The sequence below is a fragment of the Solanum lycopersicum genome, chromosome 4, assembly GCF_036512215.1.
Source record: "Solanum lycopersicum chromosome 4, SLM_r2.1".
Lineage (NCBI taxonomy): Eukaryota > Viridiplantae > Streptophyta > Magnoliopsida > Solanales > Solanaceae > Solanum > Solanum lycopersicum.
Genome location: NC_090803.1, coordinates 48,232,264 through 48,244,872, shown reverse-complemented (window position 1 = coordinate 48,244,872; position 12,609 = coordinate 48,232,264).

Genomic DNA, 12,609 nt, shown 5'->3' with positions numbered 1-12,609 from the left:
CTGGAAAAATACTAGTAAGAAGAGGCTAATTTGCTAGGTTGTAGACTTGTAGTCCATTAGTTACAATAAGCTTTTGTGCACAAACCTCATTGATTGCAATCAGTGTTGTACTTTGACCCCCCACCTCCAAACACACACACTTTAGGTATAGAAGTCAATTTTTTAAGTTCATTTGAAAAATACTTTTCAAAATATTAAAATCAATCAAACACGAAAAAATTGAATATTTTTTACAATACAATTCTTCGTATTAAACACACCCTAAGAGGTCATTTGGTTAGCGTATAAGATACCTCTTATTCATGCATAAAAAGTTGCATTAGTTTTACTATATTTGATAGAAGTTTTGTAAGTATAAAAATCAACAAAACTTTTACCATGTTTGGTTGGTAACAGTTTAAATGTTGTATAAAAGTTATTCTTGTATTGATTTATACGGTGTTTGGTTGCATTTTTTGTAGTCCTACATAAGTAATATCAACATAACTTATGAGAGAATCTATGTATAAAGTTATGTGGGTATTAATTATACATGTATTAAAATGATAAAGTACATATTTACCCTATTAATTTATTTAATTTTTTTAATTAAAAACTTTACTGTTTTCCTATCTACATTTGTTGTGTTTATTTCTTTTTATGTATAGACTATTTTCGTTTCTTTTGTATACTTACTGTTCTTAATTATTATGTAAATATAAATATTTTTTTAATATTTGAAATTTGATTTTATACTTTTTGACGTACGGTACATATGCTAAAGATATTAGCATTATATATTATTCAAATATCTCACATATAATTCGCATGTATTATTATTTTGTAAATAATATATATTAATAATTTATAACAAGTTTAATATTCAGTAGTAAATAATTTTTGTATTGTAATATCTATATTAAATAATACATATATAATTAATATTTGCATAGGTAACACCCGTATAATTAGACATAGCATAATTGATACCTGCATAACTAAATCTTAAATAACTATTACGTGCATAACTCTAACCAGTAACCAAATAACCCAAAGCGTTTTATACTCTACATTCAGAGGGAGTGCAATTGATGGAGACTAATAAGTTAATTTTATAATTGATAATATGAATTGATCCACTTTTAAATGATCGAATAACGAAGCTAATTATAATAAATTGGATCAAGTAGATAACCACAGATTCTATCTATATTATCACCCCTATTCATGACCTAGAGACAACATTCTCATTATGTTTGAATTAATTAGAATCATTGAGGCACATGATAGTACTCAGAGCTGTTTGATACCTTTAATTTTTGTATGGTAATGAGTTACATTATTTGTGATATGTGCTGTTGATATGATAACTGTTGTTCGAATTTTATATTACATGGAGATTTGAGTTGCACAAATTATTATGACTACCTTGCTTCATTTCTTGTTTTTGAAAACCTAGAAATGTATAGAAATTTATGTTATCAAAACAATAGAATTATGCATTAAAATAAGGAAAAATTCTTTTGGCCAAAAAAATTGGCCAATAAGAATGACATTTTTTCTATGTTATTTCACGTTTTAAATATTTTTATCCTTTTAATTTTAATACACTTTATCTGAAAATAAAAAAAGATTGATTTATTTTAAAATTAAAAAAATGTTATAGTTATTTTAATTTTATGGCCATTTAGCACTTCTCTTAAAATAAAATATTTTTTTTCTTACTTGATGTTTGTATTAAATTGATTAATGCAAGACATATGTTGCGTGTATGGATAAACCCTGCTCAATTAACCATGATTAACTGATATGATTTGTCACATTAACTTGTTAGTTTTAAGGTCGAACTATTAAATATTGAGCGTGAATAAGTAAACAAATGTTTTAGCCTCTTCTTAATATTTTCTTATTTGCCATTTCATGTATGTCCTTGTTGTGCAGACAACATCTGCTGAGTCAAAAGTGCTAGTTCAACTACTCTATATTTTTTAAAATTATATTATTGTATTTTAAGAGCTAACATCAGCTCTTTGGACTACCATTGTAGTTTTATACTTGAAAAATTTGTCAGAATCTACTTCTGATTATATGTGAGTTTTTTATTTTCTTCATACAATTAATGTTGTTGTGAATTAGAGAGACAGAGGCCTTGTTTATGTCATAATTTTCTTGATTTTTGCAATTATTTTTTTAAGAGCTCCGACTCTCTTAATGTCACTCACCACTTTCTAAACCACAAAATTAAAATAAATGAAACTATAAAATTAAATTTTGGATTCCAAATGACTACTTGTTCATTGAGGGGCCATCTGTCTTTTGCTTGTTTTGGACCTTTGATTCAATAATTAATTGCACGTTGCCCCTTGCATTACAAGTACCAACGAATTGATGAATGACTTTTTAGATAATTAAAAAATTATACTTAAATCCATATTTAATTAAATAGAAGATGTGTGTTTTGGAGATAAGGATACTGAAATGCATGTGTGGTTATACTAGGAAAGATAAGATTCGAAATGAGTATATTCAGAATAAGCTGGAGTGACCTCTATAGTGAACAAGATGAGAAAAACGATACTGAGACGATTTGAGCATGTGAAATAATAAAATCAATTTTCAAAACTCTCTTTCAACTTGATGACCATCACAATCTATTCCACCCAAACACCATATGTCATCAACCCTTGACTTCCAACCCTCGGCCTACTAGCCCATCACACGACCCACTACGACGTTTTGCCCAGCCTCACACCCTCTCTCTTAACCCACCACTCTCATCATCTCTATCGTGTGAGACCTAAATTTATGATCCTAATCAAGGATCTCGACTCGATCCCAACCTCAACATTAGTCTAGGATCCAACTCTCAATCGCGACTTGAGAATCAATCCGAGACTTGGTTTGGGACTCGACTTTTCACTCCAACCACATTTCCCATCCACAACTCAACTCCTGACTCCGACATAGGATTCAACTCCCAACCCTGACATAAGACCTAGGAATCGACTCCCGGCTCTATCTCAGGGTTCCAACTTGGGATCTTATTCTGATCTCGATTCGAAATCCAACTTGCATAATTTTTTATAGAGAGAGAACTTATGTGATTCATGTTATTTTTAATACATCAAACTAAACAATGCATGATAGTCTCAAAAAAACTTATGCAAGCATAACTAATATATCATATTCAATATTATTCTTATTTACCTTACCAAACGACGGTAAGAGAAAAAAAGAAGATGACTGGGACAAGCAATAGAGCATGGTTGGAGGAGATTTAAAGTATGGAATAAGTTCTCCCTTCATGCCCTGCCTGGCCATTCCTAACTCCCATTGAAATTGTTCTCAACCATCACTTTCTATTCCTAGAATCAAAGTTGTGTGGCCTTATTTAGCATGCTGGAAGCTATCATATACTTTATGATTCAAAGTAGTAAAGCTTATCATGATATGTTCTTTCATTAAAGATTTCAAGTTGCTACCATTCATGTTTTTCTTATTACTATTATTTATTTATATTTATATTAAACAAAACAAATATGTGCATAATTATGTAATGTCCACTTGCCTATTTTCAAAAGCTACCGCGTCGAAACTTCAAGCTATATATCAAGTCTACCATCACATCGAAGTTATTAGTCTAAGACTATACAACTTACGGACAACGGTGATATTTGTTTTTGTACTTTTACAAATAAATTATATTTGTTATTTGTATTTTTTTAATATAATGATAAATATATCATAAATTATATTTGAAAATTAAATGAATAAAGAAATATTTTAGTCTGAGGCTTGATATTTCATTCTCTTTAAAGAGGTTGTGATCCATCTTGGCATAATTTATATGGATCCCGACAATATAACTGTAATCTCCTCTAGGATATAACAATGTTGTATAACCCAAATAATTCCAGATTAGGTGAAGACTCAAAAAGTCCCTAGCTTTACCAAAAGAACATTTTTCTTCAATATCAAATTACTCTTTTTATTATTATTATGAATTAGTTGAAAACTTAAAATGTTTTTCTTTTGTCTCAACTTTCTCTTCAATACACTAGCTAATGTCAAAATATAATCACAGTATAATACTTCTCATCTTTTTTCACTTTCAATACAAGGAAGAAAACATTCTTTATATATATAATATAGGTGTAGGGTTAAGAATGTGGAAACTCATTTGAAAATTAGTGGGACAATTACAAGATCTAATTAACGAAGAGAACATGTCATCGAGTTATAAAAAATTATTGTGCTACCTTTTCCCCTTTATGCCTACGTAATTATATTATACGCTTAATATTTTAATTTCTAATATTAAAATGCACAATAACACCAACACCTTTTAACATATTTATATTTTTATTCACTTTTAGGACGTTTATATTAAAAAAATTCATATTTACCGTAAGATGTTAAATTTTCATGTCTCAACTTAATTTCCAACACAATATACTTTTTTTTTCAATTGAATCTGCAGACTTAATTAAAATTTTTTGACCTGCCCAACCCATTAAAAAATTCTTCCACAAAAATTATTAATTTTGAATATGAAGCATGTATAAGTAACTTTTTAACAAGATTACATGCGGATGGTTCATTTTTATTGATATGTCTACTAAGGTAGTTATAGTTACAAGGGCTTCAAAATTTGCATCTTTGATCAAGGATCCACCCTTAGAGCCAATAATCATATAGCAATTTTTTTGTGTCTTTCAAGCAAATATTATTTTTCGGATTGACTCTCACACTTGTTAATGTGAAGTAGATTGGTTTGCTTATTTTTCGGATTGACTCCCACACTTGTTAATGTGAAGTAGATTGGAAGCAGAGAAACAATCAAAAACGTGTGAAAAATATTTTTCAGCCAATTATACATAAATATGTTTTTTTAACTTTATTTCAGTTGTCATTTATACCCCTCAACTTTTGATATGCATAACTAGACACTTAAACTTGTATAAAACTGAACAAGTAGACACGCACGTCCTATGTGGCAAAATACAAGTAGGACACCACATAGGACACACAATGCTACATAGGACGCCACGTAGGATGAATGTCTCTATTTTTGTTCAATTCTATTTAAGTTTAAATATTTATTTATGTACACTCAAAGTAAAACGACAAAATATAATCTAAAATTAAATTAAAAAACTTATTTATATATTATGCATTTAAAACACACACATTTATTACACTAATTTTTCAATTTGATATATCACTTGCAATTGATATGTCCACAAGACACACATGTATCAAATTGAAGTTTAATTTATAATTGATAACTGAATAAATTGAGGTGTCAAAATTAACAATTGGACCAAATTTGAACAGGCGATGCTGATATATAAATAGACATTTGATTGGTGGCTTTGTTCATTTTCACTGTTATTATTTTATGAGGAAGCTATTTGTTTGTATATATGAGACGCCGTGGATAAGGATTCGCTAGGCCACCACCAATTTGAATTACGTATTTCACGGTTCATTCGAAGGTAGCGCTGTTAACAGAATCGAGTGCTACTCATCCTCACTCCTAATTTGAGTTGTGACATTTTAATATTGCATTCTGCCTTCATCATTTCTTAGATGTCTGTTTTTTTATAAAATGAACATTTTTTTTGTCAATTTTATATGAGATAATTAGTTTGACTTGGTGTGAAGTTAAAGAAAAAAAAAGATTTTATAAATTTGTGGTCTAATATAAATAATAGATTTTGTATCAATATAAATAAGTATTTTAAAATTAAATTATTATTTAATATAAACATATATCATTCTTTTTTGATTAACTAAAAAAAGAAAATATGTTAAATAAATTTAAATATAAAGTCACTTTGTTGTCCCCATATGACAATATCAAATAATGCTCGATCAAATTTTTTAATAGTTGAGTTGATTAGCTTTTTAAATTTTTATTTTTGTTAGTAAGAATTCCATTTAGTCTCCTTTTCCTTTACCTACTGCGAATTTTATTTTATTTTTAAAATTTTTTTTTCTAAAATTGTTGGACTTTTTCTTTTTTGTGTTCATAATTGACAGTGTAAGAATGAGCGTGGACTATTCTCCGCCTCCTATTTATTATTATGTGATATTTTAGAAAAAAAATAACATAAATTTTGTTTTTATTATATATTAAAAAGAATTTTATAAACATCAGTCACGTAAGCAGGGAAAAGACAAACAAGAAAAAAGAAAAACATGCAACATCATAGAAAGTCATAACGTTATGGTCCCCTCAAGATTTTGGTAGAATTTCGATAAATACCCAATTATAATTTGGCTTTCATTAATTCTTTTCAAATTTTTTAATGTTACAAGCAAGTGGAATAAAATAATATATTTCTTTTTATAGAAAAAAAACAAGTTGGACATAATAATTATTGTAGGTATTAAATACAGATTCCTTGTGCACAGCAGTTGAATAGTATCTTCTAAGAGATTCTACGCTTACTTGTCACAACTTGATATATATTTTGTATTTAATAATTGTATGAACAGCCAATTCAATAAGTATATTGTTGCTAGGTTTGAAGTCTATTTACTTAAAATTATGAGTTTAATAGGGATAGTTAGTAGCTTGCATACGTATTCAACAAAATTTATTAAATTTTATCCCAACAATATATTTGTGGTAGTAAAATCATTAAATATGTATAATTAATATTAAATTTAGAATTCAGTTATTAGCTTTTGAAATTTTATTGTACAATTCAAAACCTATAAAATTAAAATTCTAATTTTTCCTTTGCTCTAAACTTGTGTATGTGAAATTCTTTTTATAAATGTATATATATAAGAAATATCATTACATTACATAGCAAGAAATCGCAAACAAATGTTCATTTGATGAATATTGAAATTATTATTATTAGTTTCATTTATGAAAGAATTGGGGCGAAGGAAATTACAAATCGAAGAAAGAAGAAAAAACACGTAAAAGGGATATATTTTTTAAATACACTTTTAACTATATTATTAGAAATTAAGTGTATAGTCTGAAAAATATTATACAGAATTGAAAAAGTTAGAATTATTTTCAAGGCTATTTTAAATTTGACATGAATTATTAGTTGTGTATTAATATTATTAATTTTATTGATTAATTTTAAAATTTAGTTATTTATTTAATAGTGTTTCCACTAAATGTGTGAGGATGAAAAAAATTTGTAAAATCAGCTTTCAAATAAGTTATATTTTTAGAAAATATAAATTATAAATGCCATTACATTAACAATAAAAATAATATAATTTATAGCAAAACACTTTTAAAACAATTAAAATCATATTTAATATTCAAAGCCTACAGTTTTACGTTTAAAATTTACGCTTTTAAATTTGAGGTTTACACCCCAAATTTTAAGGTGACTTACACCCAAAATGTAAGGCATATGTTTTATAGACTTACTTCTTTTATTTGCTCACGAAATACATTTGATACATCCTATTCTATGACTCATTTGAAAAACCTTTTTAAAAACATTGTCCTACAAATTACGAGTACAAGCCTCCCACTAATCCCTAAGTCAAACATCTTTAATTATTCAGTAATTAATATCACAAAAGTCGCACCTACCTTAACTTTAACAATTATTAATTTGTAATCATGATTATGTCATTGATTAAGTAGGCGCTAATTAAGATGTCAAACAGCTAATTATTATTGATAAGACTTGTAAACTTTTGAATTTCTTAGTTGGTATCTTCAATATGTTTTTTAGTAGTATGTTTTAATTTTTTTGCTTATAATAATGTGAAGGCTTCAAGTTAGATTAATCAATAGTGTTGATTAGAACTTTATTCAGCTTTAACTAATGAAGATTAATAGAAATTTATGGGTCCTCCTATCTTGATTTAAATGATATTTTCTCTGTCTCTAATTATTTACTTGTCCATTTTTTCTTTTTCACTTTTTCTTTTTTGTCTATTTTAAAAATGAAAAAGTAATTAGAGACAAAGAATAATTGCAAACAACGAAAGGAAGAGTCCCAGTATATTTATTTGTGTAAATTCATTTAAGGAAGAAGAAAAGAAAATAGAAGAGAAAAAAAGAAATAAAAAGAAAAAGAAAAGGAATGTAATGTATCAATAATTAGGGGTGTATATAGGTAGATTAGAGTTGATCTATTCATTTTGATTTGTGAAAACATTAAATCAATGACTAAATTAAAAAGGTATTTATTATTGGTTCTCAAATTAGCAGTTGTTGGATCTTAGATCACCATGTAACATGTTATTTAGAAAGCAACCAAAAAGTAACCATGTCTTTTCTTTACTAGTGTGTTAGTTACCTAGAGGTGACAAATTTCAAGATAGAGCTAGAAAGGCAGTCATGATAGGATTCTAAGAAAATCAAAAGGATTTCAGGTTGTAAGAATATGAAAGTAGACTTTTATTTATCAGTAAATATGTAGTAATATTTATAAAGACAATAATTCCCTTTCAAGATGGAAAAACATTATGATGCTACAGATATACTTGTCACACCACTTGGAGTCATTAGAGGAAAATTATGTTCACATTCCTGACACATTCATGCAAGAGGAGAAAAAATTGTGATGCTATAGATATACTTCTTGTCACACCACTTGGAGTCACTAGAGAAAAATTATGTTCACATTCCTGACACATTCATGCAAGAGGCTACACAAGTTATAGTTCCATCTGATTTACCTCTGAGACTACTGCAACGATAGTCTTAAGAGATATGGACCTTGCAGGTTTTGATGAAGAGTTATCTGAAGACATCAACAAGGTTGATCATGATAAAGAACACATTTCTTTAACTTAGGATAGTCAATAAAGGCCTCCAATAAATGTCAAACCTCCTATATGGCTACAAGATTATGTTGGCAAGACTGCAACAAACTACACATACCCTATTCAAAACTATTTGTTCTCACCTATCTAATAAGTGTCAAGGTAATTTGAGCTTCTTTTCAGCTATTTAGGAACCAATGAAATTCGAAGAAGCTTCCCAACATGAACAGTGAATTGATATTATACAAAAAGAAATCAATGCCTTAGAAGGAAATCATACATGGAAGTTAGTATTATTACCACCCGGTAAGCAACATATAGGGTCAAAGTGGATGTACAAACTCAAACTTGAGGTTGATGGATAAATTGACAAGTACAAGGCCCAATTGATAACTAAAGGACATACACAAAAAGAAGAATTGTAATACCATGAAACTTTTTCCCAGTGGTAATGATGAGATAGTCAGAAGAGTTATAGCTATGACAACTTCTAAAGATTCAACCCTTTTTTAGATGGATAAAAGCAATGCATTCTTACCAGGAGATCATTATGAAAAAGTTTATTATGTTTTTACCTCAAGGGTTTCATAGTAAGGAGGAGACTAGAGTGTTCAAATTCTTGAAGACATTGTATGGACTCAAGCAAGCATCAAGACATAGATACATTAAGTTAACATTGTCTTGCTTGATGTAGGCTACAAGCAAAGTTCAGATGATCATTCTTTATTCACTTAATATTATGGTAATGATAATGCGACGTCGTTGATTTATGTAGATGATATCCTTCTTAAAAAAAATCAATCACACACTTATTGATGATATAAAAAAGTATTTGCATAGTCAGTTCAAGGTCAAAGAAACCTAGATGAATTGAAGTATTACTATAGATTGAAGTTTTGAGATCTCAATATGAAATTTTGATGAATCAGATGAAGTATGCATTGAAACTCATATCTAGTGTTGGACTAACAGGAGCTAAAGTTGTACACACACCACTGGAAGCTAATGTCAAGTTTACCTCAAGAGAACATGACAAATATACAAGAACTCATGAATTCCTTTGTTAAAATAACATATGCAGACATCAAAAGCTTATAGGCAAACTGCTTACTTGACAATGACTAGGTCAGACATATGTTTTGTTGTTTAGTTACAAAGCCAATTCATGCAACATCCTAAGTAATCAGATAGAATGGTTGCATATTGAATGGTCAAGATATGTTAAAGGTTCATTAGGATTTACTATATTTATGAGAGGAAGTCTCACTTTACCCCTATGACATAACATGGGACTAGGATCAGGAGTGACCCCAAACTGGACCTGCATCTAGCTTATCATGCTGACAATAACTAAGTAAAATGAACTAAGTGAAGGCTAAATTAATAATTGTCTAATGTTGGGACAAAGCCTAAAGAATCTAAAATGTAAAAATACTAAGAGTTTAGTGATGACTGAAATAACCACTTAACAACTCAAGTTTAATCGACTACTATGTCTGAAAAGCCTCTAACTGAATTGAGTTTCTAGGACATGCCCTAGCTAACTCTTACAAAATTGAAAGTAAAGACTAAAAATGAAAGAATGTCTATTGTTCTCAAAATATGAGGACTCACCACTGAAGCTGCTGAATGTGGATCAAGAATCGATCTATGCATGATCTGGATGCTGAGTAACTGAACCTACATCATCAAAGGCTATAGCACAGAGTATATTTTAGTTCTTGAAATGTAGTGCGCATACAAGATATAAATATGTAGCTGAATAAAGTATAAAAAATAAGCAATAATATAGACTTTATAATTATATAAGTTGAACAATGCATCTTAAACAAAATATAGATATGTACTAGACTATAAGTGAAATGAACTAAACTAAGTGCAAAAGAGCTAATCACAAATATAACATGCTCAACTGCAAACAATATGAAGGTTGAAAACCTGGTCAAAGTCACTAAGAGTCTGGCTGTGGGAGCTACTATAAACTGACATAAACCACGTGAGCTAAACATGGAATCTGATGTATACTCCCAATCGAGAGGACCCAATATAACTTAACAGGGGTATAAAGTCATGATTATCGTGATAATTAAATTTGACATCCAACAGAGGGGACTTATGATCCTACTAGGGCATGTAGTTTTGGGACTACAAGGGTACGCTAAACCCTAGTCCAACTAGGCGCTAAGTCTACTCTCAACTGAATATGTATATAAGTGAAATTTAACTGAAATACTGAATAACTCAAAATACTGACATGCTAATTGAGAATGCAACGATTATATACTGATTATATGACATTTAAAATCTAAAACATGATTATTTGTTTAACTGAACTAGCGAGTGTAACTCATGAACTAAGGGAATGTACACAAACTAGGGTAATGAGTAATATGCATGGAACTATACTACAAGTTATTTAGATCAAGGAAACCATAATCACAATAATTCTTGAAAATCTAGAGTCCCTAAGTCTTAACAGTTTATGAGAATATAACTAACTGAATTCTAGGGACCTAATGGGTGAAAGGAACCCACTACTGAAATATTACATAGCTGGTGATGATATCTACGGAGAATCCTTTGGATTTTGGGGCTGAACTCTTAAGAACATTGTTAGTTGTTCTTGAATGAAACTGGGGGGCTGAACTCTGAAGAACACTGTTAGTTGTTCTTGAATGAAACTGGCGCCTCTTTCTTTTCTTTTCTTTCTAACTTTTGGTGAATGAGGGTTTTGGGTAATGTCTGACCATAATATTAGGATTAAACTAAGTAAAAATATATATTTTAGGTGTTAAAAAATGTAGTTTAAATTTCTAATTCATAGGAAAAAGACCAAAACAACCCAATTTAAGAGTTGTCAAGGGTCGACCATGAGGGGACAGACGGACCGTCAGTAGCACCACAGAATGTCAACAAAGTAGTAGTCGTGGCCTTGCCCTGCCTTCATGTTTGGTAGGACTCGCCTACGGTTCACTTCACGAACCGTGTGAAGTCCACCATGGTTCCTCACAGTGTGTTGGCGTCTATTGGGTCAGTACGATTGACCCATCGACAGCCCGCCTGTGGTCCAACACTTGAGTCGTGGTGGCTCTGCCTCACTTCTACGAGCCATTTGAAAGCTCATGAAGGGCTTTGTGGTCCACCATACTGGCTGGGTGTGAACCACAAGAAGGTCGACGGATCGCAATTCCCTTCACGGTCCATGAACCATTTCGTAGTTCACCCAATTTCCTATTGTTCAGTCTATTAGGGTTTTGAGGTGTTACATAACTCTACCTTGGAAACATTTGTCCTCGAATGAAGTCTAAACACGCCGAGTATGGAAAGAAAGAACTGCAATACCTACCACTACGTTCTACAAATTGATACCTAACTTAACTGAGTTCCATAAACATGCAAATATGGTGAAATGCAAGAATAACTGAGGGAACAAGATACTGAGACTGAATTACACAAGAGTAAATTGAGAGACTAAAGAGGAACTATTACCTCAACTTGAAACAATATCATATGGAAATAGGCTACGATACTTTCCTTCATGGTTGCTTCTGCTTCCCAAGTAGCTCTCTGTACAGACTAAAACCTCCACAAAACCTTCAATAAGATGACTACCTTATTTCTCAACCTACAAACTTAATGGTCAAAAATTTCAACTGGAACTTATTCATAAGAGAGACTGTCCTTCAAAATCACACTCTGTAATTGTACTATTGATGTCGGGTCACCCACACACTCTTTCAACAAGGAAATGTGAGAGACCGGATGAACCATGGCTAGTTCTGCTGGCAACTCTGATTCATAAGCCATATTACTAACCCTTTTCAGGATTTTGTACAGACCTACATATCTAGAATTGAGCTTTCATTT